The following is a 20,885-nucleotide window of genomic DNA, read 5'->3' on the forward strand; positions in this document are numbered from 1 at the left end:
TAGCAATCCAGGAAACTTTGCAGACAGGTTATCAATGCTGTGATTGGGGCCTTTTACATTAGAATACAATTCACAAGTAGAGGCTTCCAACCCAACAGATTATGGGATTGTCACCTTCTGGCACCTAGTTGAACTGGAAATGGACAGCTTTCAAGTTGATCCCAATTTATGGCAACCCTATGAATAGAGTTTTCATGGTAAGCAGTATTCAGAGGTGATTTACCATTGCCTCCCTCTGATGCTAGTCCTCCCCAGCTGGCTAGGGCCTACTCAGCTTGCCACAGCTGCACAAGCCAGCTCCTTCCTTGTCTGCAACTGCCAGCTGGGGGGCAACTGGGCTCCTTGGGACTATGCCGCTTGCCCACGGCTGCACAGGTGGCAGGGCATGTAACCCCTGAGCCATTCACTGTGGGGGTGACCTTTAGCTGGCCCTTTACACCCAGGAGACACGAGCGGGGATTTGAACTCACAGACTCTGGACTCCCAGCCAGGCTTTCCTCCCCACTGTGCTATACCAGTTGTCAGCAGCTGGTTAGTTCAGTTAAAAAAGGAAGAAAGAATAGATTCCATCAGATGGCTGCCTTACTTTATTTTCCTAAATTTCAGGCCGTCTCCTATCACACAGTCCTTCACCTCTCTTTCTATAACACTGAAAAGTATACCTAGCGGGGGTCACATTGGAATAAGTCAGCCTTTAGATACCCAGTGCCTTCCAGATGTTCTGGACTACAAACATTTGGAGGGCACAAGGTTGGTGAAGGCAGGAATAAGGTATCGCTCAGTCATTTCATGCTTCTAACGCATACTGAATCTCTACCTCCCTATGGTAGAAATTTCAATAAGGTCAGGCTGTAACATGAACACAGGGAGGTGGTGTTATGATGGGAGTGATATAGTCATTATGCACTTTAAACATACATCACTCCAATATTTTTTATTTAATGCATTTCTATATATTTTTTCAAGATTTTTTTCCACAAATCGGATTAGAAGCCACATATCAAACATGCAATAAAATACAATTTAAAACCATAAAATGGCACAAAATCCCAAAACATTATTTAAAGCATTACTGAATGCCAAGAGGCCCAACATTAGTCCAGCATAATATAAAATTATCAATATCAGGCAAAATATACCTGCAGTCACATAAATATATCCATGAAATGTTCATCTTTTATATTGGTTGAGGTCTTTAAACAACCCAGTGTTCATAGATCTGTTTAGAGCAGCCCTTCACAGCTTTTCAACACACACACACACACGCACGCGCATACACACACATTGATAATTTACTTAGATTACAGAATGTAATTTTTGTGATTTTGAAAATGACCAAACCAAAACAACCTAATCATTACTACTAAATTCACCTTCCAAATGTGCATGGACTATTCTTGATGGGTGAGAAGAATTTTACTTGCTTTAAAATGAGTGAACTGAGTCCAGAATCAGAAGCACACACAGCATAAAGCTTGCTCAGTCTTCGTGTGAGAGTTAAAGGTTTTCAGACAGTGGACATTTTCCTTTCCCCCCATAGCTACAGAAATCAGTGCAAATATATTTACACATGTTTAGAACAGAATATTTGGTTCTCTGCATTTGCAATAGAAGAAATACCAAATTAATCTTACTGTCAGTTACAAATGTATTGTGGAAAAATGGAAACATGTGAAATAGGAAAAAGCCACAAGTAATAAGGCAAACAACTCAGAGATCTCAGTTTTCACCAGTTTTTACCATAGGTAGAAATATTAATAATAAAGCATCATGAGCTGTCTAAAGTGTGGATATTTAAAATATTCAAATTATCCTAACAGAAAGACATGAAATATTATAAAGTATGAAACAATGCCAACTTTATAAATATTTTATCACTGCTACTGCTTATGTTTTACTCATTTGTTACTCCTTGTCACAAAGTCCTCTTATGTCATGGTTCAACCTTACCCAGACTGACAACCTGGGGTCTGCTCAGATGCAGAATAGGCCCCCTCAGCATTTCTCTGTACCACTAGCAACCCTGAGGAGCTTTTGGACATTTCAGCCCCTGGACTGAAAGCCTCTACATTGGTTTCCTGGACAACCTTTGCCCTTCCTTGTCATCCCAGGGTCACAGGAGCAGAGGAAGTGGTGCACCAGGCATGAGCTTCAGGGCCACTGGCACAGTGTCCACCTTGTCACACACAAATCTATTCATGAGGAAATGGAAGCTAATGTAAGCACCTACCCATATCAGAGTCTGGTCAAGAACCAGGAAAGGTGGAGTGTTCAGCTCCTATATACACTCACAGTCTGAAGTGAATTATGCTCAGCCAACAGGTCCTTTGAAGCTCCAAGCTCCAGTGCACAACCTTTCCTGAACTGGATAACAAACACCTCAACAGATCCTGCTTTCCATCTGTCTTTGAACTAGACTGCAAAACTTGTGACGTGACCTCCCCCACACTCAGAAAAACAAGTGTGGTTGTCAAGCACCTGGGAGGCCACAATACAAGGCTGGTGCAGCTTGAATAAGAAAAAAATATGGTAGCAAAGCAAGTCTGTACAAAACACAAACAAAAACACCACACATTTTCCCTCTGCTGTCCACAAAACCCTTGAAATTTAAAAAAGAGTGCTTAATATCTAGTTTTTAATGTCTCAGCTTTTTCCAATGATTTTGGTCTTCTATTAAATCATTCAAGTGGAAAAAATGGACAATTCCAATCGGATTCAATGTAACTTGTTTCTATGTTACAGGAAAATTACTGCCTCTTTCAAGCTTTTAAACTAAATTCAGGATTGGTGCCAACACTAGGCCCAATAAGCAAGGAACCCAAAAAGGCGAGTATACTCTCCTGCAGCCCTACAAGGGGAATCATTCATCACAGGAGCTGAGTTTAACCTATACTATAGAGTTTTATTGCAGAAATCTGGGACTTAGCTTTCATTATCAGAATCTCAGTCATGTAAAATAAAGCATCATGAAACACTAGGAAAACTCACGAAAAACATGATATAAACAAGCTTGAGTAGAGGATAGTGTGACATTTAATGATGTGTTGCTTTGCTTTCATCAGAGTGATTAAAATTTTCTGGTTATTTTATTATCATTCTTGTTTAACCAAGCGAGATGAGAGCTATAAACATTTGGGTAGCAGAACAGCAACTTCAATGGAAATATGCAATGCTTTGGAACAAATCAACAAGACAAATTAATGTGAATAATTTATAGAATTACTGCAAGCTCTGGAAGATCCTACAATGCATTTTACTTTCAAAATGACTACATGTCAATGATGTAGCAGCTAACTGAGGGCAAGGAGAGAAGCAAAAATGAAAGATGGTGTGTTTTGTTTTTAATATGAATCTGGCAGGACCTCAAGGGTTCTGGAATACAGCAGACACAAGTAAAGGTAAAGATAGAGACCTACACTAGTGTTATCCCAAAAGGAAATTGTTTCCTTTCACATGTCACAATTCAGTCCTGGGTTAGCTCAGGTAAAAATTGGCTGCAAACATCTCAGGATATTGAACTCTGAATACACTGGACAAGATGGTAGTAACTGAATGAGGCAGTCAGAGTCATTTTCTTAAAGCATGCTGCATGGCACCACTGAACTACCTATAGTGCATTTCTTTGAAAAGTTAATTTAGCTACACTTCCTAAATTAAATAAGGATCACAGAATTTAAATATATAGAATAGGTGTGGATAGCCTGCAGCCCTAAATTCGCGACTACTAGCCAAATTTCCAATCAGTTCAAACCTTATTTATTTAATTATTTATTTAGACTATTTCTATACCGCTTAATATATAAAAATATTTCTAAGTGGTGTACAAGAAAAAAAGAACACAAGAAGTGTTATAAAAAGTACACAATGAAGTCATAATACAAATAAACTCATACTTAATACAAATTATTAACAAATAAATATACCAACACAGCAAATTCCATCACCCTTCCCCACTTATACCCTGCCACGCTCTGTTCCAACAACTTGGAAGAGAATCCTGTCGTAAGCCATGGTGCATTCAACAAGGCTACCCTTCTGCCTTTGTTGTTTCAGTCTCCAAGATGACTTCACAATACTCCACCTCCTTGAGAAAGAGGCCATCTGGTGGAACAATGATGTTCCAGGGTAAGCCATCAGGTCTCTGGTCTCCAGGGGCTCCTCTACATGGCGAGGTTGCAGCCAGTTCTGGCCAACAGCCACCAAAACGCCAGCCATGCATCACACCGAGGGTCTCCCCACCACCACGGCCATACTTGCGCTGGGGTCTGCGAGTGCAACAAGGCTCTGGCTACTACTACTCCACCTCCTGTGCCGCTGCTCCCGCCATGTGGGCAGTTTGAACTCGGCCCTGACAAGCAGTGCGGGCTGTAAAACAAGGCTTTCCTCATGAAGAAGGGCATGATGGCGCAGGGAGAGGGAGGGGTCGGGGGTAAGGTGGTCCTGTCTCCCTCTCAGCAAGAGTGATCTATTCCTCCACCAACAGCCCACTGTACAGAGAAGAAGGGGGTTGCAGAGAGAGGAAAAAAGGGGGAGGGGACTCCTCCCTTTTTGCTCTGGTCCTATCTTCTGCCCCTGACAGATTACTCCTGAAGGAATGTGGCCTTCTACACAAATAAGCTTCCCCATCCCAGTATAGATTATGGAATCAGCAGACATGACCTCTGAGTTACGTTTTGAAATTGAACAAGCTAATTTGATATTGTCTTCACCATAGTGTGAGGTATTTTGTAAGATCTTCTCAACTTCTTCATGTATGTCATATACAAGCAACATTTTCCCACCTCAGGTGCACTGCATTTCTCCACAATGTGCGACGTTTCAGTCCTTTCCTGTTAAAATACCCCTTTCCCCCCCTTTTTTGTCTGCTTGTTGTGAAAATCATTATTTCCACATGTGTCAAGTATTTCATTCTCTCCTTCAGAAGTCTTCTATAATCCCACCCTGAGGCACATTTTTCTTCACCCTCCCTAACTGCTTTCACCAACTTTCTCAGCAAGTGATCTGCCCTGCTACAGCCCAACACTCTAATCACTCAACAAGCTCGCTCAGATGCAGGTCTTACAAAATAAGAATGTAAAATTCCTTTTGAGCTGTTCCACATTGGAGAACTATGCAGTCTCACAGAACATAACAGGCTTCACTTATTGTTACCAGAGGATTACTTTTTTTGAAGTTTTCACCTGAAAAATCTATTGCATACACCTGACTTCTGCTTAGGTCCATGCTAAATCTCAAAACCAAGAATTACTTGCAGTTCTTTATTTAGAAGCTGCTTTGTAAACCACAGTAGCTTTTTAGAAAACTATTTTAGAATTCCAAAAATTATTTTTAGAATTTCTTGTTGCCGCCATAGCACTTTTCAATTCAGAAAATGTTAACTGTTGCAGATGTGGAAAAACACACTCAGAACTGAAACTAGCCAACGAACAGTAGCAAAAGTGCAAACTGTGAGAATCTGTTCCCCATTACCTGAGCTGAGAAATACTGAAAGTGGTGGTTCAGTGATAGTCTAGGATTAATGATGATCACACACATACCTTAAATTAGCCTTAAATGTTTGTCTTTTTAAGCAAAAACTTAATCCTTTTACAATCCAAGAAGTATCCTTCATTGAGCAAATGCATAAAGAATCAAAGCAAGGAAATACAAAATCAAAACACTATCCTACTGACATCACTGCATTGAGAACTGGTGTGCTTTAGTGGGCTGGTATGCTGAATAAGCCATATACATCTCTTGACTCTGACAACATTTATCGGCACCAGGTACGAGGGCTAGGAAAGACTTCAGATTAAAATATGTCAGTAACACTAGGTAATCTAGGTAAGGAAGATTCACATAGGGTGACCGGTCTTTATTTATTTATAAATGTATTTATATATTACCATTTCATATCAGGATGGTGTAATGCAATGTGTATACAATTCTGAGTGTGCTGTGGCTGCCGTGGGTGATATGGCATATCACCAAATGAGAGACAGTACATTCACCGCTCCTTCTCCCCCCTCATGCTTACCATAGGAAGTAACTGCGTCCTGTGGGTTCTAATTGTGGATATACAGCAGTTAGAGGCACAAGAATCCTGTTTTCCACAATGCCAACCCTAAACCAAAGCCTAGGCTGCCATCCTACATCCTGGGAGCAGGTACCATTAAACACAAAGAGACTTACTTCTGAGTAGACACATAAGTTAACTAAACAGTGCATTCTTAAGGAGTGCCTGGCTTTAGGTCATGCCTATGCCCCTTTGCAAATTTTTCACATTTTGCATTTGCTATTTGGGGAGGCAATACTTTTAACATCCACCTGCATTTATTTGCAGAAAATAACTTCTAGAAAGTACCTGACCTCAGATAAACCCAGCACCGGAAAGATGAATCCTGTTTACTAGGAAAATAAAAAAAGCGAAAGGGCAAATTACAGAGATTCCAGGGACTATTAGAAAATAAGACAGAAGCAGGAAAAGTGCAGTAAATGGGACGTGAAAACAGCAGTTCTTAAGGACCCCAAGAATTCCTATTGCCTGGTGTCCAAAGAACATGCTTATCAATCACAGCTCTGGCTGAAAAATGACAGGCAGGAACAGCCAGCCAGGCTAATTTCTCGGAAATAGCTTAGAAAGGTACCTTACAGGGGGGAAAAAGCTCAATCTGGAGTCAAATCAATCAATCAAATCAAATCAATTTTATTGTGCAGTCATGGACCCAATTGATTTTACAGATAGTAAAAGCCATAGTTATAGAATATATAAAATGTTTCGAACGAAGCTCGTGAGGATTAAAACAACAACGTTAATTAGCTAAAAAGAGGGAGGGATCTTCATACGAATATGTTGAGCGGCAGAGATGAACTTAGCAACTGATAGAGTTGTTGGTTTATCAAGGCCAGCCAAGAGGTGTTGTAGTAATATGGTTTTAGGCCTACCGGGGAGATTTTTTAAAATTGGATTTAAGTATTTAAAATGTTCAGCAGTGTAATAAGGGCAGACAAAAAAGACATGCGGCAAGGACTCGGCGTCTGCATTCTTACAGGGGCATAAACGAAGTTAAGGAGGTGTGCCCTGGAAGCGGCCTACTAAAAGTGAGGAGAAGATGCAGTTAAATCGGGCCCTAGACAAAACTTGGCGGAGGTTAGGTGTGGTCAGGTATTCCAGGTAAGGAGTGGGTTTGGGGAATGTGAAATTTAGATCAGAATAGAGAGGGGAACAGGTTTTGGCAGCATTAGTCATTGAATTCTGGAGGTAAGTGTCCTTGATCCGAGTCTCGATGATCTGTCTGGCTGTCATGGAATCCAGTGAAGATAGGTATTCTACTGAAAAACCCAGCGTGGCCAACTTGGCAAGGAGGGCTTTGGACCATGAGCTGGAGAAGGAATCATGCCAGAGGAAATGTAAATATGCAGAAGAAGGGCTTATATAGGCTAATTTAACCCAGTATCTGAAAGTTAGGGACTGTCCTGTCCACAGCCGGAAGGACGAGGCTGAGACGAGGGTGTAAGTAAATCTCATTTTATTAGAGTAATGGATACATCAAAGGCATGGCGCTTCATAGAAAACCCTGTGCTAACTCACTAGAATCCCTAACTACACTCTAGGCATGCTCTGCGGTGTATGAAGAAAGTTGACTCAGCAACCCCCCTGTGCGCTGCCAGCTTAAGTAGGGAACGTTTTCGAGGATAATCTCTGACTCCTTCGCAAGTCCTGTCTCTGCCCTGTTTGCTTGTGACGACGGCGGGCGCAAGGCGACGGTTTATCGGAAGACACCTGCTCCGGAGTAGGCTCGAGGTCAGTAGGCTGCATCACGCTATTGGCATCCTGAGAACTGCTTGGCTGGGGAGGAGTTGGCAGAGTCTCCTGAACTTCCCCCAACGGCTCCTCTGCGACAACTGGGGGCGGCGCGCTCTCTGCTTCTGAGATTGCGCTATCAGTGGGAATTGGCCCAAGTTCAGGCTCGCTTCCCCTTCCAAGTCCTGCTCAGACTCAATAATTGTTGGTTCTTCCGCGCCCTCAGACAGCTGAGGCGCCTGCAACTCATGCCTCCCCCCTTCCTGCTCCTGAAGGGAGAGCCGAGGCTCAACAGGGACCAAGCGAGAGACTCGAGTGAGGGCAGGCCAGCTTCTAGCCTGAGGCCGGCAGCCGGGACACATCGAGGGACCCCAAAAATTAATCTTAGAAATGTTGATAATGTTGATTCAATTTTAGGGTTAAAACTCGGGGCCCAAAGTGGAACACCATACAAGAGTTGAGGGAAAATTTTGGACTTAAAAACCTGGGAGGCTGCTGGTATGTACTGTCCGCCCCGGTATAGAAAAAATGGAAAATGGCTTTTGATGTATTCCTGGCGGTTTGAACCGCAGTACGTATGTGAGGGGACCAGGAAAGAGGAATGAAACGTAACCCCCAAATACCTATATTGTCTGACCTGGGCGATTTTTTGGCCATTAATTGTCCACTCGGAAACCAAAAGGCGCCGGGAAAAGACTAGGATTTTGGTCTTATCAAAGTTTATGGATAATAGGTTTGTGGTACAATAGGCCATGAAGGCATGAAAGAGTCTTTTCAGGCCTACTTGAGACAATGATAGAAGAACAGCATCGTCTGCGTATAGCAGCAGGGGGCAATTTTGGTTGGCCACCTTTGGGGGATGGAAAGCAGAGGAGTGGCAACTTGTACTGAGGTCATTCAGGAAGAGATTAAAGAGTACAGGGGCTAGGATACAGCCCTGTTTGACCCCATTGGGGGCAGGAATGGGGTTTGTTAGTGTCCCATCGATGACAGCGAACATGGAGAGTTGTAGTTTGATGGAGAAGATAGATGAGATAAAGGAGTCTCCTATCGATATTAGATTGAGAAAGTTTAGCCCAAAGCTTGTCTCTTGGGATGGCGTCGAAAGCAGATTTAAGGGCAACAAAAGGAACGAACAACCCGTTACCCAGAGGGCCCGTGTATTTTTCTGCCATATGATTTAATAGAATGCAGTGGTCGAGGGTAGATCTCCCTTTTCTAAAGCCAGCCTGTTCCCGGCCCATAACATTCTCCTCCTCAAGCCAGCAGGTCAGCTTTAGGTTTAAATAGCTGGCATAGAGCTTGTCCTCGACCAATAGAAGGCTGATGGGCCTGTAGTTCGATGGATCATCTCTGGCTCCTTTTTTAAATATGGGAATGACAATAGCCTCGAGCCAGGCCGCTGGAAGATGGTCGGAGTTGTTGATCAGAGTAAATAAACTGGCCAAGAGGGGGGCCCACCAAGCTTGGTGGGACTTCAATAATTTGGGAGAGATAGCGTCTGGGCCAGGGGCTTTGCTGGGTTTCAGGGCACTGATCAAGGACTTAATCTCACTCTGTGTGACAGGTGGCCAAGAAGGTAAAACAGTACAATCCGCAGTAGGTAGATAGAAGAAGGGGTGATTACTTTGGGCTGCAAACAGGCCGGCAAAGTGTTGTTCCCAAATGCTGGCAGGGATGTTACAGGGGGTAGGATTGGGAGAGATTAGGGCATCAATAACTAGGGACCAGAAGATTTTAGAGTTTTTAAGTTGGGAGGCATTTATCAAGGCCTTCTATCCGTCGAGAGTTGCCTGTCTCTTTTTAATGGATATCAAATGTTTGTATTGTTTTTTGGTGGAGTAATATTCTGGAGGGAGTGACTTTAAATTTTCCCTCCTATATTGAAGATATATCTTTATTAGGCTTAGCTTGGCATCAAGGCAAGCTTTATCAAACCACCTTGGGAGGCCTAGTGTGAATTGTGACTTAAGGACTGGTGGTTTGGATTTTAGGGTTGTGCTCAAGGCAGAGGTCAGTAAGGAGTAGGCAGTTAGAGAGGAGAGGGGGTCAGGAGAGTCTATTATGCAGTTTTTAAGACTCAACCCCTGAGGGGAGTCAAAATAAGAAGTGGTCTTGTGTAACATTCCTGCCGACCATTTAGTTCTCCAGTGTTTGAAGGATGGCATTTTGTCCTCAGGGTCACATTTGGTTACCAAAAGACCTTTCTCGGGGAACAGGATAGAGAAATTTAGGGGGAGGTGATGGCTATCTTGTCTGTTTCCCACAGCGAAATTGGAGATCAAATTGATCAAAGAAAAGGGGATCAGAACATAATCGACAACACTACTACTGCGGCCCAATACAAAGGTGAACTCTGCGCTGTTATCAACCTGACTTAGACCGTTCAAGATTACTAAATTAAAGCAGCCAACCAGGTGGGTCAGGCAGATACCCCCCTAGTTCACCTTAGGGTCTTTGGAAGCCCAATCATATTTAAACGTGAAATTTTCAATGTCTGCAGCCCCCCAGAGGCCAGAAGAAAAAAGTGAGGTGTTATTGGGGCCTATCCTTACGTTAAAGTCCCCCATGATTATGGGGTAGGCTCTGGGGTAAAGGGATTCAAGGCCCATTATATATTGTTCTAGGGCCTCCCAGGCTGAAGTGGTTTCTTTCATTGAAGGAAAGGGTGGAATATAGACATTGATCGGTAAAAGAGAAATAGATGGGAAGGCCATTCGTGCAGCTATTGCCAAGTTCCCACAAGGGGGGAGTTTTTTGATGTTTGCATGGAAAATAGTGGAGGACAATATGGCCAAGTCAGCTTTTGGCCTGCCTTTTCTATCTGGGAGCCCGGCTGGAAGGTCGATTGTTGAGAAGCCATCCAAAAGAAGATTTTTAGTGCACCAGGTTTCCTGTAGGAAAATTATCTCAAAATTATTGAAAAAGGAAAGGATGTCTGGGTTACCTTGCTTAGATGTCCATCCTGCAATGTTCCAAGAGAGGAAGTTAAGCTGAGCTCTGGTAGGAATGCTTAGTTTCCCAGGTTCAGGGGGGCGGAAGAAGGGGGAACCTAATTTTACCCTGGTCGGGGTTGTAGGTTTAGTTTTTGTGAGATTGCCTTGTCAATTTATTTCAGAGATCTGATTAAGTTCACAGGTCAGATCTACGTAGACAGCCCTAGTTTGTGTTGGAGGGATAACAAGCATTGTTTCTTTTATGTCTGATACCCTCGAAAGGGAGGTTGATGGTACAGGGCCTAATTCCTCAGGGCCCAGGAATCTAGTTTGTAGCCTTTCTGTTCCGGACTGTAGAGGTCTGGATGGGGAATTCTGAGGATATTCCTTTACAGGTCCGAAGCACTCTGCCACAATAGTGATTGAGTTTATTGAAGGTCCAGGAGTGGTGGGGACCTTGGCGGAGGTGGAGGTCACCAGAGGTTGTTCAGACTGGCCAGTTGGCGGCTCCAATTTCCAGGTGCCTAGGGTTGTTAGGGGGCAAGATGGTTTCAATATTTGCTCCAATGGCCTACTAGCATTGTCCTGGAGCATAACGTGAATAAGTGGATCTCTAAGGCGAGTAAGTCTGGTGGTTATCTCTTTCTGAGACTGTAAAGGTAAAGAAGAAAATGACTCTGAGTTGTTTTAAAATCAAGGGAAGGCTGGGAAGGCACGTAGTTTGGAATAGGTCCGGTGGTCGGGGGGCTTTGGGTAGCCTAGATATTGCCTGGAGAGATAAGGGGGCCACACAAAGCATTTTTTCCAATGGGATGTTGATTAACGTGTAAGAGGTTTTGGCGGTTTTGGTTCACAAATAGTCGGGTAATTATTATACCAACATGTAGAAATTTATCCTTCGCTGTGTAAAAAAGTTGAGTAGACTCCCGGTTCTGAAAAATCAGCATGGCCCAGACATGCCGAAGATTATATGATAGATATTTAATGTCTATAATGTCAGCAATGGAGCCACACTGGGGAGCAATCTTTTTTACCAGGTGCAGAAAATGGGCTTTGCGTGAGTCAAAAGACTGGACGCCTGAAGGTTTCGGAAGATTGGAGAAGATCAAACTTTGACGGCTGAGAGTCAGTTTCCAGGGTTGTTTACTTATAGGATTAGAGATAAATCTACGTTTACTTTGATTGTGAGATGGGGGGACGTGGCTCCATTCAGGAGTGGGTTGCTAAGAGTCCTGAGTTCCATTAGAGGAAAGTAGAGGGGTTGTTTTATGTTAGCAGAGAATCGGGAAAGGTTGGCAGTCACTGGGTTTGTCGACTGGTTGGAGTAAAGGAGAAAGGATCTGGTCTGCTGTGTTTTTGGTGGAATGATCCACGTGAGAATGCTGGGTGGCCAGGCCCTTCGCTGAGGTTTTGAGTGGGACCTGTTTCGGGTTTTTTGAGCAGGGCAAAAAGCTTTTTATAATTTAGTCCCTTGTTTTTGTGGTAGATTTCAGTCCTTTCCCCTTTAATTTAATGTTTTTACTCTTCTGAGTGTTAATTTTGCATTTTCTTTTTTCACTGTGATGTTTAGCTGGAATTTGTTGCTCTTTTTCTGGCGCAAAAGTAGAATGAGGTGCTTGGGGAGGTCAAGAAGGGAAATATTCCCTGCTCTTAAGGCTTTCCCCTTGTTTATGAAATTCGGCAATGACCACCAGCAGGTCGTAGCATTTCAAAAGGAATTTCTTTATTAAAGCAAGTTCGATGACTAAAGGGACCGGGACTTTCTCCAGTTTCAAAGGAGATGAATTGTTCTGTGATAGTGACCGTGGGTGTCTGACATGAAGAGAAAAAGGAGAGGAGTTAGGAGCCTTGTTGCTCCTAGGATGTCCTGAAGATGTTAGATCCATGGTGTATTTCTGGGAGGTTGCAGGGAGTACTCGCGGCTCCGAGCCAATAATATGGGTGTTTGGAGATTGAAGTGGGGCAGCCTTTGAAGAGGTAGCATCCGGGCTACTTGGAGTCTCAGTAAAACTGGGCGTCAAAAAAGCTGCTTGAGTGAGTTCCGTAGAAAGATCTGGCCCTGGAGGGGGCATTTCTTCTTGGCGGAAGGCAAGACTATTCCTGTTGTAATCCAAGGACCAGTCTAAGTTGGTAAGAAGGGGGAGTTCTGCGCCATCAGCCGTATCTTCATCGCTCAAGGCAGAGGGGGGAAGTTGGCCGCCGCTTCCCCCAATCAACTCTTTCGGTGGAAAATAAGAGTAGATTTTCATTTGTTTTCCCTTGCTTTTCTTAAAAGAAGCAGGAGGGGGGAGGATATCTACTCCCAGCATCTTGCAGGGAAGGCGGGTAAGAACCATTTCGTATTCAGGGGTTAGATTGAGAGAAAGTTCAGACTCATTTTCAAGTGAAGGGGAACCCCCAGTTTAAAGTAAAAATATAAGTCGAGGTTGCTGTTTTAACTCCGGGTAGATAAATAGTTTGTGTCTTTGCTTCTAGGAGACTGAGTCTCCGGTGACGGGAGGAAAATTCCTCAGCAGACCTTTTGTGGCCTTTTGCGTTAGGCTAACTGACGCTTTGAAAGATGGTTCAGTAATTTCTTTTATTTGCCCGGAGTGGGCCAAAGGTTAATGCTGTTCAGGGTGATAAATGGATGTATATCAGGGCTGCAGCTCACCTTAGTCAGAGAAAACAGCTCAAACGGCACTCGAGCGCTGTTTCAGATGCCAACGCCATTTTTCCCAACCCAATCTGGAGTCCCTGCCCAGGGCCATCATGTTGCCCATGGGGGCCATATTGCCTGCAGACGCCAGGCTAGCAACCCCTGATTTAAACAGCTGCATAGATCTGTTAGTATAAAAAGGTCTTCAAAATGACTGAAATTCAAAAGAGAGGATGCCTGCCGGATCTTTGATAGAAGGGCCAGAGGTGGACTAGATGAGTGGGTGAAGGGAGTGGTCAATGCCTCCCTACAACAAGGCAGAGTTCCAATGTGCCTAAAGGAGGCAGTTGTAAGGCCTTTGCTGGAAAAACCCTCCCAGGATCCCTCTATAATGGATAATTATCGGCCAGTGCCCAACATTCCATTTCTGGGCAAGGTAATAGCGCGTGTGGTGGCCTCTCAGCTCCAGGGATTCCTGGATGAAACGGATTATCTGGATCCATTTCAGTCTGGTTTCAGGCCTGGTTATGGGACAGAGACGGCTTTGGTCGCCTTGGTGGACGACCTACGCAGAGAACTGGACAGGGGGAGTGTGTCCCTGTTGGTTCTACTGGACCTCTCAGCAGCTTTCAATACCATCGACCATGGTATCCCTCTGGGCCGCCTTGCTGAGATGGGACTTGGGGGCACCGTTTTACGGTGGCTGCGTTCCTTGCTGGAGAGGCGGACCCAGAAGGTGGTACTGGGGGGTTCCTGTTCGATCCCCTGGCCGTTGGCCTGTGGTGTCCCACAGGGTTCAGCTTTGTCCCCCATGTTATTTAATATCTACATGAAACCGCTGGGAGAGGTTGTCCGGAGGTTTGGGGTTCAGCATCATCAGTATGCTGATGATGCTCAACTCTATTTCTCCTTTCCACCTAATTCCAAGGAAGCTATATTGGTTCTAAACCAGTGTCTGGCATCAGTGGTGGACTAGATGAGGGTGAACAAATTGAAGCTTAACCCAGGCAAGACAGAGGTGCCCCTGGTCAGTTGAAAGGCCGATCAGGGAATAGGGATTCAGCCTGTGCTGGATGGGGTTACACTGCCCCTGAAGACGCAGGTTTGCAGTTTGGGTGTGCTCCTGTACTCAGCCTTAAACTTGGAGGCTCAGGTTTCCGTGGTGGCCAGGAGTGCTTTTGCACAGTTAAGACTAGTGTGCCAACTGCACTCGTTCCTAGAGACGCCGGAACTGGCCATGGTGACACATGCCTTAGTTACATCCCATTTAGATTACTGTAACGCGCTCTACGTGGGGCTACCTTTGAAGACTGTCCGGAAACTTCAACTGGTGCAGCGAGCTGCGGCCAGAATGCTAACTGGGGCTGATTACAGAGATCATACAACTCCCCTGTTACAACAGCTCCACTGGCTGCCAGTCTGTTTCCGTTCACAATTCAAAGTGTTGGTTATGACCTATAAAGCCCTATATGGCTTGGATCCAGGCTATTTGTTAGACCGTATCTCCCTATATGAGCCTGCCCAGGCCCTAAGATCCTCAGGAGAGACCCTTCTCTCTATTCCAACACCCTCACAAGCACGATTGGTGGGGACGAGAGACAGGGCATTTACAGTGGCTGCCCCTAGGCTCTGGAACTCCCTTCCCAGGGAGGTAAGAATGGTTTCCTCTTTGCAGTCCTTCCGTCAGCAGGTGAAGACCTTTTATTCCGACAGGCTTTTAGAACTGATGGTCCTTAAGGGACGAGGCTTGCAGAGGGTGCTGTGTTGTTTTTTTACTGTTTAACTGAGTTTGATTCATTTTAACTGTATGTTTAAATGATTTTAATATTGCAACTAGTCTGATTTTTAAGGTAGTTTTGTATGTTTGTAACTATATGTATCTATTTTATCTGGAAGCCGCCTTGAGTTCTAGTTTTGGGAAAAGGGCGGAATAACAACAACAACAACAACAACACAGTTCAACAGGATGGGGCCAGCAACACTAAATGCCCAACTTCTAGTTGAAGCCAGTTGGGTATCTGTAACACAGGGGTTGATTTCAGTGATTGACCTCAGACATAAGGCTCAGGTGGTCCTTAAGATATCCTGGACTCAAGTTGTTCAGGGCTTTGTATTTCAATACAAGAGCCTTGAACCTGGCCCAGTACGACACGGGCAGCCAGAGCAGAGATTTTAGTGGAGATGTCAGATACTGTTACTGTGCATGAACAACAGTGATCAGACCATCCTGATCCAGACACGGCCATAGCTGGTATATGATGAAGCTAGTAAAAGGCACTCCTAGCCATAGAGGTCACATACCAGCTCCTTAGAGGGACTGCAAGCCTGTTGAGAACATGCAACTGGTCTATACTCAGGGCATGGGAACCACCTACCACAGAACCTCCGTCTTCGCAGGATTTAAACTCATTTTATTGGCCCTCATCCAGTCCACCACTGCATTAAGGCATTGGTCCAGGCCTTGCACAGCCTCCTTGATTTAGATATTAAGGAGAACTAGAGCTGTGTGTCATCCATATTCTGATGACACCATTCTCCAAAACTTTTAATATGACTGCTCCTAATGGCTATAGATCAGGTGTGGCAAACCTTTGGCCCTCTAGATGTTGTTAAACTACAAAACCCATCAACCCCAGCAAGCACAGCCAATAGTTCAGCAACATTCCCCATACCTGCTATAGATGTTAAATAACACTGAGGACAAAATGGTGTCACGTGGAACCCCACGGCACATGTGTCGGGGGGATGAAGAGCACTCCCCCAATGTTTATATGGACTTGACCATGCAGGTAGGAATAATACAGTGGATCTGATACCCATCACACACACTCGATCCAGGAGGATTCCATGGTCAACAGTATCAAAGGCACTTAGAGACTGTGTAAGAGTAATAGGGTCAAACTCCTCCTATTCCTCTCGAGAAATGTGAGAGGCAATCAGGGTAACCAAGGCTGATTCAGACTGAAGTGGATCCTGATCATCAATGTCATCCAGGAACACTTGAAGTTGCCCCACCGCTTCCCAAGACTTGAGCCTTCCATGTTCTACTTTTCTTTCTTACTATATAACTGTTATGGTTTATTTATGTTTTATATTGACAAAGCAGCAACACATACTCAGGATTTTAAGGCATGCCTAAGCAGTGTTAAGTATACAGTAAGTATCCCATATACAGTATGTACTCTGCTTAAAATATATATATAAGGAGTCTTGCTAGACTGGACAAAAGTTTACCTAGTTCAGCATTCTTTGCAAGAACCAGTAAAATTTGCCCCAGGTACTATAGTAAGAGAGAGGAGGAAAGACACGTCCAGGGCATTCACACATTTAAATGCCACGTCTCTGTTATAAATTACAAGGAAGCAAGTCCTACGAAAAAAAGTTACCGGAAATTACACTGATTAAACACATTACAGATTAAAATACTATTAGCACCACCAGTGTGCTAGATGCTGTTTGGATCACCTATGCAAATTAAAGATTGTGGCCAGGATCCAAAGAGCTACTTTAGGTGAACCCAGGACCTTGTATTGAGTAGGATCTTTAAAGAAATGTTTTAGAGAGTGTGTGTGTGACTTTGAGTACAGACCACATACTATTTTACTCAAGGTTTTTGCAACTTTCTACAGTTTTCAAAGTATTTTGCCATGCAGCATGTGAAGTTGCTGTTCAAAGAAGTCCAAAGCATCCTTGTGTATATAGGAGTAAATTAATTGAGATATTATTTGAATCCAACCAATGTTATGATGTGTCATGCATGAAGCAGATTAAAACCAAGATAAGGGGGAAATAGTGATTGATACTATAGATCATTTGCAAGCATACGGGCAATCTGTAATGCATTAGGGGGAGGGGAGATGGAGGTGGTATCGACAGTGTTTGGAACAGCTCTTGGTCATTACTTTAATGCATTAGGAAGCATACCTACTATGAAATATGCAACTTGGTAAGGGAGGACAAGTCCAGGCCCCCACTGCACTGTGATTTCATGTAATCTCTAACCACAAGATATTTTCAGTCAAGACATCCAAGGACTCAAGTTTCAATACACAATTACAAGCCAAACAAAAAATACACATACTACAGCATTTCAGGTTTCCCTCTTTTATCTTGTATTTTCTTATACGTAACAAACATCAGTGACATCACAGATGTTAGTTCTAACATATTTACAATCCCCAACTCCCAAATCAGTACCTAGACAGATTAGATTCCTCTTCAGAGCATAAAACTTGTAAGGTTTTTTGTTGTTGCTTTTTTAAACTACAATACAGAGATTTCTAACAGTTTACTATTTTAGCTTTATTTAGCTAATGGTACAAAACATCTTAAGACTACAAGGGGGGAGAAGTTGACTGCACCCACATAAGTACATAAAACCTATGAAATTCTTTTATATGCAAAATGCAGTAAGATCAGAGTCAGTTCCTCTGTGCTGAAAGCCTCTTTTCAGATTTGCTTTTTTCAAAGGAAGTGCTTATAATTTCAGACATATAGAATAACCATGCATATGTTTACATGATCTTCTCTACTAAAGAAACAGGCGTTCCTGCCAATGGTCCTATTTGGATCTGATCAGCAATGATTGCAGTATTGTTATTCAAATCATGCCCTACACGAGCCATATGTGCTGCTAGACTTTAAAATTAGACAATAGAACTAAATGCTACCCAGTCTACAGCTTGACAGTATACTGCCAAAAATGTTTATGTCAACACTACTTGTATGCCTCTGACATTTTCTCAAAGCAATATTATGAACAAGTTTGCTGAACTGCTCAGAAGCCATATCTCAAGCAAGAAGTTAGAACTGCAGGCTGTTCTTTACTTATTCTATTTTGATAAGATTCTAACCTTTGTCAACAACTATGTAGGCTGGTCTCTTTTCTAATCTCAAACATTTAACCTACACATTCTATGTACTTATTTTCCACCTTTCTTTCAATGAACATACATGAGATTGTCAGCTGGTCTCCCATGTACCCACCTAACCAGTCATAGACCTGCTTGGCTTCATCAAGGAGGCTGCCTTCAGACCATGATCTGGCACCACCTGCATACTAGCTCCAGTTGGACTTGCAGTTCTTATGAGATGCATATTCCTGGTTTATCTGGAAATAACCATCATGCATGCACGCATTAATTAATTCAATACAAGACAATGTGCAAGATGAATATGACTGAGGTTTTCAGAATCAAGTCTAATTAGATACAGCTTACTTGTACAGAACTTGAGAAGGCCTGGCATATCTGTGCATGGATCTGCACATGTGGCATATTTTTCATTCACTGACAGCCCTCCAGATTGCAGCCACAGTATATGAATAATTTTATGTATTTTGAACATATTCCTTTGAAGCTTTATTGTATCTAAGTAGGCATGCAATGTTCTATACAACAGAAAATAATATAAATGCAGGGAATGCCCAATTCAGGTATAAACAATCAAACTAGCATGGAAACATTTGTTTCTTAAACAAAATTGTTATCCAGTTAAGCTCCACCATTACATAGCATAAAAATAAATGCTGATGCAAAGCTACGAGGGATGGTAACGCTTCCTAATTTACTGCCTTTAATGCCACTCTAGAATGGCTTTTGATCAACGTTTTGAATTTTAATAAATTTATTTTGAAGATTTCTATGCTGTCTTTCAAAACATAAAAAATTTCCAAGATGGCAGAACATCATTATAAAATACATCAGTAATAAAATTAAAATAGTTTAACATCAGAATAAACAATTTCAGAACTTTAATTCTAACACAGCTATAAAAACAGTTAAACACACAAAGCAGTAATAATTTTAAACTGAACCTACTCTTGCAACGAAAGCAAACTGAAATTTTAGAAATCTTTGTGTCCACCTAAACTAAGGAAAGCAAGGAGGGAACCAAATGTACTTCTTGGGAGAAGAAATTCCACAAATACTGGGGCACTACTAAAAATGGGCCATCACTTGTGCCCCAACTGCTCCAGCATAGTACTTTATCTTAACACCTGGGCAGGCTAATATGGGTGCACACTGTCCTTCAGGTAACTTGGCCCCAGTTATTTAGGCTTTATAGGTCAGTACCAGCACTTTGAACAGGCAACCAGTGCAGCTGACATGGAATTAATGCAATACGTTCCAAATGCTTACTACAAACATCCAGGCCACTGCATTCTGCTGCAGCTTCTGAATCATCTTTGAAGGCCATGCCATGTAAAGTGCATTATAACCGTCCACCCTGGATGTAACCAAGGCATGAATAACTGAAGCAATGCCCAGCATTTCTAAATATGTTATAAATATGTAAATTTGAGATATTTGCTCATTTGGTCCAAAAATATAAACAAACTGCAGGTGTTCATTGTGCACACACATACAACAAAACATTAGTAGAAGAAAATCAATAGGGATGGGAAACCTGTAGCCCTACGGATGACACTGGAATCCTGCTCCAATCCAGCCAGCATGGCAAACATTCAGGGATTATGGGAGCTGCAGTCCTGCAACATCTAGAGAGCCACAGGTTCCCCACTACAGTGTTAATGATAAGTGGATATGCATTTGGCTTTCTTTCTAATGAATTTAAATATTGCAGTCTTACTTGTAGCCTCAAGAAATTATAAAAGCACCACTGTATATGTCTCCTATATCATTCACCATAACACTTCTTCTGCAGCCAGAGCAGCACTCTGTGAGATCCATCAAAGGATACCTTTTCTCCAACTGCTCTAGCAAGTAACCTAGATGAAAGGCTATATAAAAGTAGCAAATTACAAATAGTTTAATTGTCCACTTATTTCCTTGCTGATATTTATTATTATTTATTTATTTTATTTAATTTAATTTATATACCGCCCTAAGCCCGGAGGCTTAGCAACTATTCTCCATATTGAGAAAGAACTAAAATGTTTTTGTTTTTATTCTCCACGCTCTCCTTTCCATTGTAGAAATGCCTTAGCGTGTAGACTGGAATAACAAAAACTTAATTTCAGATTAAAGGTGGACTCGCATATTATATTATGATCAATTGCATGGGAGCCAGTGTGGTACAGTTGTGAAAAGACCCAGGTTTAAATCCTCACTCAGCCTTAACTCTCTTGAGTCAGCGGCTAATTCTCAGCCTAACCTGCTTCACAAGATTGTTGTGAAGATAAAGGGGTAGGGGAACCATGTACACCACTCTGAGCTACTTGGAGAAAGTACAGAAGAGAAATGTAGTAGATAAATCTTGTGATTGACATTTGATAACCTGAATGTCTTATTGAAAATGTTTTCCTATTACTTCATATATAAAGACCCTCAAATAAGAGTCATGCTGGAATTTTAACGTTCACTATCAAAATGCATGAACTCACTCCAAGACACACAATATCTTTATTTTTGAAATCAAGTGCATGAATTCATCTTAAATTACTGAAAACTAAAGGAAAAACCAATGACACACAAAAGATACATCATCAAGATATAACACCAAAAGTGCAAACAGCAGTAAAACAACTACAAAGTTAATGTTGCCTTAATTTCCTTTTTACTGGACT

The 20,885-nt window shown here is 42.6% G+C and overlaps 1 protein-coding gene across 6 annotated transcripts in view; it reads right to left on the reverse strand.

Annotated features, from left to right (window-relative positions):
• Window positions 1–20,885, reverse strand: part of SH3KBP1 (SH3 domain containing kinase binding protein 1) — a 352,368-nt gene that overhangs the window by 278,064 nt on the left and 53,419 nt on the right. The gene's annotated exons all lie outside the window — the stretch shown is intronic.

Source organism: Rhineura floridana, chromosome 5, assembly GCF_030035675.1.
Source record: "Rhineura floridana isolate rRhiFlo1 chromosome 5, rRhiFlo1.hap2, whole genome shotgun sequence".
Lineage (NCBI taxonomy): Eukaryota > Metazoa > Chordata > Lepidosauria > Squamata > Rhineuridae > Rhineura > Rhineura floridana.